The sequence below is a fragment of the Nicotiana sylvestris genome, chromosome 1 (genome assembly GCF_000393655.2).
Source record: "Nicotiana sylvestris chromosome 1, ASM39365v2, whole genome shotgun sequence".
NCBI classification, from domain to species: Eukaryota; Viridiplantae; Streptophyta; class Magnoliopsida; order Solanales; family Solanaceae; genus Nicotiana; species Nicotiana sylvestris.
The window spans coordinates 72,894,798-72,907,574 of NC_091057.1; positions in this window are offsets into that span (position 1 = coordinate 72,894,798).

Genomic DNA, 12,777 nt, shown 5'->3' on the forward strand with positions numbered 1-12,777 from the left:
TCTCACTTAAGAATTGAAGCACTCAAAACAAGAATTCTGAAGAAGCATACTCGTCTCTCATAAGGGAATGCCACAAGTCCGGCTCTAAGTACCATAAGCTTGCCCTTTATGTGAATCACCACTAATGTAAGCTCACTCAACCTGAAATCATATAGGGATTTTGCGGGAATGTAGTGAAGGCTTTTGGTTCAAGGAAGGATATATTGCTCTATGAAGCTTTCATCTTTCCTTAAGCACTTCATTTTCTCATTTCGGCTCAAACTTTCTTGACTCTTTTAGTCATTTTCTTCTTCCTTAGGGACTAGAGAGACACACTGTCACTCTTTCTTGTTCATGACAATTATTTTTTTCTCCTTTCTAATCATTCCAATCCTTTCATCATTGCTTTTATTGAATCCCTTCATTTTCTATATTGTTCACTTTCTTTGACTTTTTGGCTTTCCTTTGTTTTCGTTTGCATTCCCTTTTCTTCACTTTGTACCTTTTATCACTTTTGCATTCCTTGTCTCTCCCCACAAACTTACGCTTTTGCCAATTGTGCCAAGGAAAGATCGGGTGCCAAGAAAGGGTTATTTTAGAACGGGTAAAGGCTTGTATCATGGTTATTAAAAGAATAAGGGCTTCATCTCAATGGGATTGATAAGGGATGTCATATTTGGTGGGCTATGGATGCTTTCAAGTTCAATTTGGATCAAGGAGAGCCTATAATTATTTCTCAAGTCGAGCTTCACTTAGAATTTTGCCTAGACAAATATTCAGGGCAACTTAATTGGCAGAGGACTTGGACATGCAAATCAATAGCTCAGCTCACAAGCTATTCGATTGCTAAAAAGAATAGATTCGCGGGCCCAGAACAACCTTAGCTAATATTGAGCAACATAAATGGTCCCGAAAAACCACTCGATGATTGTTTAGTCAACACAAGAGTCTAAAGGTCAAAATTAGCACCATTCTTTTCAAACAACTTGTTTCTAACCATAAGGTCAAAGGTAAATGTGTTAGTCCCAAGTGAAGCTTTGCATGAGACACTTTTATTCTTTACTACTATTTACACAAAAAACATAAAGAAAATAGACTCAAACCCTTAAGAAGGTTATCATGTCATCCATCATCGGGAAGAGCCACCAAGTTCACACAAATTCCATCTTTAGAAAGAACCGTGGCATTAAGAAAGCCAAAGGCTTATTGATCACAAAAACTTGTAAAAGTAAGAAGCTACAAATTGAAAAAAGAAATTACTAAATGAAAATAAGAAGATATGCTATTAATGAAAATTGCAAAAGAAGTTATAAAGTAAAATACGGAAAGTAAGCTGAATATGTACAATAGGGAATTGAGACGAATATAAATAAAAGGGGAATGAATATATACATGGGAAGGTAACTTTATATACATACCGAAATTGAAAAATAACGAAAAGTGAAAAATAAGTAATGGTAAAGTTATATATATACCAAAAGTGAAAAATAACTAATGGTAAAGTTATATACATACCAAAAGTGAAAAATAACGATAAAGAAAAATAAGTATCATAATTACATTTCAGTCATCAAATCAAAATAGAACCACCCCCACCCCCCCCCTCCCCATCCCTAAAACTAGCATTGTCCTTAAAAAATAAGATCAAAGAGGTGTTAGAGAATAAAGAAAACTCCCTATGTTTCTTCTGTCTGCATGGGGTCACTGGCTGGGTCCTATGGCTAGCCTGAGTCACCTCTCTCGGGGTCCTCCAACTCAATCTCCAAATCATCAGTCTAGGGGATCACCCCTCTCCTCATAGGCACTCTATTAGCCTCCTACTCTGGTGCCTGTGTTGCCTGAGCTGCTGGAACTGGTTCCACCAATAGTAGGTCCAATGGGATGTCTCCAGCTGATCTAATCTTTTCCACTTCCTTCCTCAGAAGCTTGACTGACTCCTTTGAGGCCCGAGTCTTCTTCATATTCATTTTTTGTTTGCTCAGGTCCGTGATAGCTTTTTCTTGTGCTTACAAAGTGGCCATGATTAGCTTATGGTTATTAAGGAGCTTCTTTAGTGATTCCTCTATTGAAGCAGGAACCTGAGGTTGTGCTGGAACTGACTGAGCTGCCATTGTTGCTGGATAGGACAGACAACATTGATATAGCTACGTACCTCCAGTTGTTGATGCTGGAGAGAGTCTGATTAACCCTCAGTGCAGTCAGAGGGTATGCTGATGAAGAAGGCACCGAAGAAGGCATAAAGGTAGATTATTACGCCCCACAGTATTATGATGATATCACGCTTCGTAGTAATAAGTTACGACGATGTTACACCCTGCAGTATTGTACGTTGAATTTGTCATATGGTAATTGACATTAGTCCAAGGAAAAGATTATTTGGGGATTATAAGGATTATAAGTGATGAGTAAATTCGTGAAGGCAAGAGGGTAAGTAATATCGAAGAAAACAAATTTTGTCGAAGTTTGGCAATTTGGGATAAAATACAGATCAAGTACCTGATAATTATAAACTAGTACCATGTAAGGTACTATATGACCACTGTAGTATAATTTATAAAGTATATATGAAGTATTTTGAAAATAAATAGAATTTTAAGTAATTTGTGGTAATTTTTAAATTATATGGGTAATAGATTAATTATCGGATAACGAAATATTACCCGGTTAACTAATTAAGTGGATAAATTTGGATAAGCCTAACCCCCTCCCCTACGTGGCAGCAAACCCACCCCTAATAAATGACTCATAATATTATTTGGTAAGGTGGCAAAATTTGAGAACTCTTTGGTTCGAGAATATGATATATTATAATTTAATAGATATGTTTGATAACTCTTTTAACCAATTATATTCCTGGTCTTCTCTTGGAATAAAAAGGAGAACATAACGTGTTCTTCTTAGTTATCACAGTAAGTGTTTTGAGGCACTCCATCAATTGGTGGATTCAAAGTGCCATTTCACAAAGGCAAACTACCAAATATTATATGTATTTGAAGATGCTTGGAAAGCACACAAAAATTACTTAAAGAAGATTAATATGCAACAACACACGATTTCCTAAATGATTGTTCATAAAATACCTACACCTGCTAACGGATGAATTCTCAAATGGAATCTCATACGACGCCTTATAACGCTACGACAATGGGATTTTGTGATTCTAAGGAATGACGGTACAATCTTTCTCAAGAATATCATATGAATTTTTCTCTACATCGATCCGCCGTTATACGTTTTGCCGCAATTAACTTGTGTTAGAAGAATTGTCAAGATGTCACGACCCAATCCCCGATCCGGTCGTGATGGCGCCTCTCGTGAAGACAAGGCCAACCAACTAAACCCAATACATCCTATTTAAAGCGGTTAAACAGTTCATAAGCAGTTTAAATGTGATTAAATGATAATAATTAGCGGAAGTACAACCCGACATAGCCCAAACCGGGGTGTCACAAGTCATGAGCATCTATTAGAGTATAAATACAACTGCAAGGCCTGAAAAATATAAAATAGGACTGGTAAACAAAAGGAAGAGATGCGGTGCTGCGAACACTGGCAGTCACCTCACTAAACTCCGATAACATAGCCTCCGACCAGCTCAAAACCCGCTACCGGGTGAACAAATAACCGCATCTGCACACGAGGTGCAGGGAGTAAAGTGAGTACTCCAACCCAGTGAGGAATAAAGGTAAACAATAACTAAGCAGTAAGAAATCACAAAAAATGCATCAACATGCTGTATAGAGCAGTCTAACACCCTTTGAATAAAAGCAGTAAAACTGTGAAATCCTTGGAAAAACATCTTAGCTTAGTTTAAACCTCTTTTAAAAATGACCTTTTCAACTATTACGCGAATGAATGCAAACAAATAGTGCAGATAAACACGAAAATCTGCCCCTCGGGCACAACACTCAATTAACAGATAAATGTCAGGCGATCAGATAGGTATCACATAAAGTAGCACAAACAACAGATAATGGAACACAAATGAAGTAAACTAAATACATATAATAGTACCAACACCACTGCGGCGTGTAGCCCGATCCATATATTGCTGCGGCGTGCAGCCCGATCTATATATCTCGTCGACGGCGCTCACTGGGGGTGTGCAGACTCCAGGAGGGGCCTCTTACGGCCCAAGCGCAATATCAAGCCATCTCGTGGCATCAAATCGAGGTCCTCAGCCTCATATCAATATCAATATAACACTGCTGCGGCGCGCAGCCCGATCCCATAGTATCCTCACATCTAGCCCTCGGCCATACTCAGTCCAGAAATCACATAAGCCCCTCAGGCGTTAGTAAAAACAGTAGTTCTCAGCCTCAAAACATCATTTAATATATCATTTTAGTTTCAAAATTGAGTGAAAGTGGCTGAGTTGTACAACAAAGGAAAACAATACGACTGAGTTCAAGTAGTAGGTCAAAACAGTGAGGAAATAGTGATAAAAATCCCCGGAGGGTTCAAATAGTTGGCTCGAAGCCCAAATATGGCAATAAGTCCAAATAATGATGGCAACAAATAAGTTACAATCAAATATGCGATAAAAGCGTCAATCGGGATGGACCAATTCACAATCCCCTAAAGTCAACGACCCTACGCTCATCATCAAGAGCGTGTCTCACCTCAATATAGCACTACGATGTGCGAATCCGGGGTTTCAAACCCTAAGGATATCATTTAAAATCATTACTCACCTCGAACCGGCGAAATCTCTAGCTCGCGATGCCTTTTCCCCTCAAATCGGCCTCCACACATGTAGAATCATCCAAAATCAGAACGAACGCATCACAATATTCTAAGGGAACAAAGCCCAAGCGAAAACTATCAACAATGGGCACAAATCCCGAAATTACCATAAACCCGAGCCTCAAGCCCACTTCTCGAAACTCAAAATTTTTTACATCAACAGGTTCCTTATCCTTCCATGAGTTTATACATATCAACAACATCAAAATCGGAGTTCAAATGACCCCTCAATACCTCCATTAAAGGCCTCTTAAACTCAAGCCCTAATCCTCCATTTTTAGCCTTTTAAACCCATTGGTTACAACCCTAAATTCATGAAATTCCACTATATGAATGTGTTTTAAGTCCAAAATCCTTACCTCAATGAAGTCTTTTTGACTCCTCTCTTCAAAATCGCCCAAAGCTCCCAATTCCGAGTGCAAAAATGGTTAAACCCTTCAAAAATCGCGAAGGAAGACATATATACATTTTGCCCAGACATGACCGCATCTGCGGTCCAAAATCCGCTTTTGCGGTACCACATATGCGGTCAACACATCCTCTTATGCGGAACTCACTAAAGGGACCAGGCCCCGCATCTGCGAAACAACCTCCACATTTGCGACTCCGCAGATGCGGCTAACCTGACCGCTTCTGCGATCCCAGAATATCTCTTCCTATCCCGCTTCTACGGCCAAAAACACGCATATGCGACGCTGCACCTGCAGTCCCCTAACCGCAGGTGCAAAAATACCAGAAGCAACAAAATCTGAAACTGCAATTACACCTCAACTCTTCTGTTACCAACCCGAAATCATCCCGAGGCCCCCGGAACCTTAACCAAAAGCACAAACATAACCCAATACCTTATTCAAACTTTCTCAAATCGTTAAAACACCTCAAACAACATCAAATCTACCAAATCACATCAGATTCAAGCCTAAGTTTCAAAAATCTTCCAAAATACGCTTTCGATAAAAAACCCAACCAAACCACGTCCGAATGACCTGAAATTTTGCACACACATCCCAAATGACATAACAAAGCTACTGTAACTCTAGGAATTCCATTGCGACTCCCGGATCAAAATCTCACCTACCAACCGGAAATCGCCAAAATCTGAACTTTGCCAATTCAAGCCTAGTTCTACTCCAGTCCTCCAAAACCAATTCCGATCACACTCCTAAGTCATAAATCACCCAATGAAGCTAATCAAATCATAAAAATTCCGATCCGAGCTCATATACAAATAAGTCAACTCTTGGTCAAACCTTTTAAATTCAATATTTTCAACTGAGACTGCTCTTTTGAATTCATACCGATTTTCGTGAAAACCAAAATGAATGATTTACATTAGTCATAATACATCATACGGGGCAAGTCATGCCCAAGAACTAGAGATCAAAGTGCAAAACCTCGAAACGACCGGTCGGGTCGTTACATCCTCCCCCACTTAAACACACGTTCGTCCTCAAAAGTACCCAGAGTTGTTCTGAAAGCCAACCCGTAGATGAATAATCTTACCATGCATATACCCGGGGGTGATCCCACGTCACCCTATCTCATATAGGTCCGATAACACATTGCAACTGAAATTACACAATCTAGTCTGCCCCATAAGCCATAGAACCACATTTCCATTTCTGAAACCATCAATACGATCCAAACCTCACACCTATACTCTGAATAGACCTGAACCAACTGTAATAACCCATGCCTGCAACCTCGGGAGCAATCCCATGATATACCACATAACTCAAACACTCGTAGCGATAACTTCTATTCACAGCAGCTGCCCACAACAACCGAATACTGGTAGAAAACCTCTTATCAACTAAAGTCTCATTCCAACACTTTCATATACTGCCAACGATAAATGAAATACGCACTGAACCATAACCATTTCTGAGATCGACTATTCATGTAGCCAATTCTCCTTTGGCAAATACCATAGCAAATTTCTGCATCGAACCTCGATATTATCCTCCCAACATGCTGAAATCAAATCCGTTCGTATTCATTAATGATCCCAACGATCTCCTCTAATCCAACACATCACTCTGGTGACATGACGCATCAATAGAGTCCTAAGCCACAACTGGCATAATACGTGTGCCAATAAGCAACGGTCCAAACATACTCAATCATGAAAATTACTCAATGAAGGAATTGTACCTCAAGCTCACCCGTACCACCACAACACAAGACTGAGGACCCGTCTCACATCATAGAAATAGAACACCTGAATCTAACCCGCAAGGTCATATATCCACCTAGCTTCACTACAAAAATGTGCGATTCTATCCAAATACTGTTCCACATGAAACACCTCAAGTCACTATGCTCGAAATTGACAATGGCGTACAATTTGACGCCTGGAACCAAAACAAATCACTACACCCATGGTGAAACAAGGAACACATACCACGCAGACCCGATACGACGTAACCGATACGCCATCCACTGAGAAACACCCAATTACTTTTCCCGCTCGACTTCCACTATGAATCCCAATAGACCCGCACCATATGTTCCCATAACCAACAAATCATAACATCTCGCAACACAGAAAGGCAACTCATAGATCTCCCAGATCACTAGTAAGCTCAATAATGGTCGAATCAACCTGTCCCTCAACAATATAGCTTGGGGCCAACTAAGCCGACTCAGCTAGAACACGCATTCACATTGGCCTGCCAACGAACTCCTTATCAATGAAGCCCGAAGTTGCTCCTTACACTACTATAACTCCTGCCAGAGCCATACGATACAGTGTCTTGTGCAAAATCAATACCAAAATCAACAACCCTTCCTGGCGACATGCCCGGCCACAACGAACACATCTGGAGAGTTTCTCAACACCGGAACTGAATCAGTGGTAGAATCCTCTACACTGATATCCATTACGAAGGCTCAATTAAGAAAGGCAATCCTTCCCAACCGTTCGCTAGGTCTTTGAAATATAAACCACCCTACTAGAACATAATCTGCCGCCCCTCGCTACTCAACCCGTGGCATTTCCGGCATAGCCCATAACATAATAGTCTAGAGTAACCTAACACTGAGACGACCAGTCTAAACTCCAACATCACATCCAACATCTAACATACCAACAAAGAAAAATCCACTCGAGCCTCCAAATCCCGATAGTCGCTAAATAGTGCTGATACACATGATCCACAACCACAACATAGCCTGAATATGAGAACTTCCGTCTCCAAATCCACACGACACATGAATCACCACATCCGATCCCAATTTCACCATCTCAACACATGTTACGCCTCAAATACCCAATCATTCCACGATAGATACTCAAAAATTTCCCTGTGCCCCCAAGCAAACTCGAATATCACCAGTCGATCTAACAAGAAAGTGCTGCAATACTACTGAAGTACCATTAACTTAATCACATTGTCTTTTCTGAAACATATACCCTCGTCAAATCACCCCAATTAGCACTATCTCTTCCTTAATCATCTGAAACTGCCCGTGCTGCCTAAGAATTCATGACTTTCCGTTCAAAACTAAACCGTAACCTTCAACACGCAATTGTCAAACCTACACAATCCACCGCATACACTATACTATCTTAGAATAACATGAGAACTTCACCTTCCTTCTGAGCCACAAACATCTACGTACTCAATTGGTCAAGAACTTTTCATTGGTCCCAATCTAGAAGGAAAATCACTATACATCCCATGATCCACATGCCCATAGAAAATATACATCTCCAAACCGTGGTAAAAACCATCAAGAACTCTCTGAGTTCCCTTTGCACAAATCAGACATGTCAGGACTGAATCCTTCTAACTCGATCAAGCAAAGCAAGCCATCAAAACCTAAGAGCATCGCCGCAAAATACCTGAAAGAACTCATTACCTCAAACACACACAAGGAATTAATCATATCCTTACCATACCGATTCGGTATACTATCAAACTATTCCATCTATCTAAATTTCCTTCTTATTCATTTTCAACTTGATATTCTCTCTTGCTGTAGTACCACAATTCCTCAACCCAGGCTCACCACACAAGACCCAAGCACAAGACCACACTGTCTAAGACCTATAAGCCACTGAATACTCACTCAATTACTCCTAGAAACACCACATTCCAGAACACTCTACTCTGAGGAACTTCCTGCGAATCTAAATCCGTTACCTTTGCTTTCCTGATACTAATACATAGAGTCCTATATTCAATATAGAAATATCTCTAGTCTTGACCTCTTACCATGAAAACACTGTTTCTAACCCTATATACAACTTTAAGATACCCAATTGTTACATATAGAACCTCGAACACATTAGAACCATTCTCGAGAGTCACTCACTCTCTTCAAACAAATATTATCCTAATCAAACGAGCAGAACCACCCGTGCCTCATTAGCACTCTGACACCGCAGAATGAAATCCTCATCCCAACACATCCAGGCAACTTCCTGCTCTATGAACCAAGCGTTCCTTACCAACAACAACTTAAGACATCCCGTGATTTTTCTTACTCTATGAAGCATAATATAACCTTTGTCAAAAAATTTCCTCTACTCGAGTCATCCTCGGTCTCAATTTCCGCAAACCATAACTAATTCGCCCGTACGCCTCAAACTGGAACCAACATAGAGCCTAACCGTGCAACAAACTACTCACAGCAGACTCCCCCACTTGGCTCGGTGCCATAGATCAAAATACACTCAATAACTCATAACACTTATAATCTATTGATGCCATAATACCATAGTGAGATTAAGCTCAAATCCTTTTGTAAGCTTGTGAAAACAAAGATCATCTAGTATTTTAAATCTTCTGCAAATCTCGCATTCATCCCTGCAACAGTTAAGCCCACTCTCTTAAGCAACCCAAAATTTCAAATTTCAACACGCACTTTTCACTTACACGAGATATTCTAACATACACATAAGGATCACACCACTTCAGAACACTCCGCAGGAGATAACCCACCTGCTTTGCCTTCATCTAACATTTTTGTATACCTTCCACCGTCATACACATTACATAGTCGCTTGGTCTTCCTGAGTCTGAACTCGTACCGCAACATAAAATTTACTTCACTCTCAACTGGAAAACATGAAAAGATCTTTCACGCGCCCATAACTCAGGGCTATACTTCGAATAAAGATGGAATTCAAGCACCTAATAGTTCTTCTACCCTCCACCCGTCCTTCCTTATTATTTCCAAGTTGCATAGATACATCTCGCAATACTAACATACTACCCACATAATTATCCAGCCATCGCTTCCACTAATAGGGGAAATACTGAATATATAAGTGCAACACACTTGCTAACACAATCAGCACCTCGGTGCTCAAGCCATAGGCAAAGATCCGGCCTCAAGTCATCCAGACTGGCCCAACATCAACTCACAAAGATCATATCTCGCCCCTCTATCAGGGAATCACAATCCATCAAGGCACATCTGATACTGAGCGCTCATGCGCGCATACGAACACGTGGAAGGAATTTCAAGAGTTACTTTTCAAGCTGAATCAAGGACGCACGATAGAAATTTAAGAATGTGAAGTTTTTCCTAAAGGTTTTGTAGCCTCTCGAGGATAAATACAGACGTCTCCGTACCGATCCGCGAGACTATACCAAACCTGCTCATGACTCGTGAGACCTATGTAACCTAGGCTTTGATACCAACTTGTCATGACCCAATCCCCAATTCGGTCGTGATGACGCCTCTCGTGATGGCAATGCCAGCAAACTGAACCCAATACATCCTATTTAAAGCAGTTAAACAGTTCATAAGCAGATTAAATGTGATTAAATGATAATAATTAGAGGAAGTACAACCCGACATAGTCCAAACCGGCGTGTCACAAGTCACGAGCATCTATTAGAGTAAAAATACAACTGCAAGGCCTGTAACATATAAAATAGGACTGATAAACAAAAGGAAGAGATGTGGTGCTGCAAACGCTGGCAGTCACCTCACTAAACTCCGATAACTTAGTCTCCGACCAGCTCAAAACCCGCTACCGGGTGAACAAATACCTGCATCTGCACACAAGGTGCAGGGAGTAAAGTGAGTACTCCAACTCAGTGAGTAATAAAGGTAAATAATAACTGAGCAGTAAGAAATCACGAAAAATGCATCAACATGCTGCATAGAGCAGTCTAACACCCTTTGAATAAAAGTAGTGAAACTGTGAAATCCTTGGAAAAACATCTTAGCCCAGTTTAAACCTCTTTTAAAAATGACTTTTTCAACTGTTACACAAATGAATGCAAACAAATAGTGCAGATAAGCACAAAAATCCACCCCTCGGGCACAACACTCAATTAACAGATAAATGCCAGGCGATCAAATAGGTATCACATGAAGTAGCACAAACAACAGATAATGGTAGACAAATGAAGTAAAGTAAACACGTAGAACAGTACCAACACCGCTGCAGCGTGCAGCCCAATCCATATATCGCTGCGCGTGTGCAGCCCGAACCATATATCTCGTCGACGGCACTCACTGTGGGTTGTGCAAACTCCGGGAGAGGCCCTTTACGGCCCAAGCGCAATATCAAGCCATCTTGTGGCATCAAATCTAGGCCTTCGGCCTTATATCAATATCAGTATAACACTGCTGTGGCGCGCAACCCGATCCCATAGTATCCTCACATTTGGCCCTCGGCCATACTCAGTCCAGAAATCATATAAGCCCCTCAGGCGTTAGTAAAAACAGTAGTTCTCAACCTCAAAACAACATTTAATATATCATTTTAGTTTCAAAATCGAGTAAAAGCGGCTGAGTTGTACAATAATGGAAAACAATACGACTGAGTTCAAGTAGTAGGTCCAAACAGTGAGGAAATAGTTATAAAAATCCCCAGAGGGTTCAAATAGTTGGCTCGAAGCCCACATATGGCAATCAGTCTAAATAATGATGATAACAAATAAGTTTCAATCAAATACGCCCTAAAAGCATCAATCGGGACGGACCAAGGCACAATCCCCTACAGTCAACGACCCCATGCTCATCATCAAGTGCGTGTCTCACCTCAATATAGCACTACAATGTGCGAATCCAGGGTTTCAAACCCTCAGGATATCATTTACAACCATTACTCACCTCGAACCAGCGAAATCTCTAGCTCGTGATGCCTTTGCCCCTCAAATCAACCTCCACACGCATCGAATCTATCCAAAATCAGAACAAATGCATAACAATATGCTAAGGGAACAAAGCCCAATCGAAAACAATCAACAACGGGCACAAATCCCGAAATTACCAAAAACCCGAGCCCCGGGCCCACTTCTTTAAACTCAGAAATTTTTACATCAACGGGTTCCTTATCCTTCCACGAGTTTATACATATCAACAACATCAAAATCGGAGTTCAAATGACCCCTCAAATCCTCTATTAAAGGCCTCTTTAACTCAAGACCTAATCCTCTATTTTTAGCCCTTTAAACCCATTAGTTACAACCCTAAATTCATGAAATTCTAACATATGATTGTGTTTTAAGTCCAAAATCCTTACCTCAATGAAGTCTCTTTGATTCCTCTCTTCAAAATCGCCCAAAGCTCCCAATTTCGAGTGCAAAAATGGTTAAACCCTTCAAAAATCGCGAAGGAAGACATATATACATTTTGCCCAGACATGACCGCATCTGCGGTCCAAAATCCGCTTTTGCGGTACCACATATGCGGTCAACACATCCTCTTATGCGAAACTCACTAAAGGGACCAGGCCCCGCATCTGCGAAACAACCTCCACATTTGCGACTCCGCAGATGCGGCTAACCTGACCGCTTCTGCGATCCCATACCATCTCCTACTCTTCCGCTTCTGCGGCCAAAAACATGCATATGCGACGCCGCACCTGCGATCCCTAAACCGTAGGTGCAAAAATACCAGAAGCAGCAAAATCTGAAGCTGCAATTACACCTCAACTCTTCCGCTAACCACCCGAAATGATCCCGAGGCCCCCGGAGCCTCAACCTAAAGTACAAACATAACCCAATAACTTATCCAAAATTGCTTAAATCGTCAAAACACCTCAAACAACATCAAATCTACCAAATCACATCAAATTCAAGC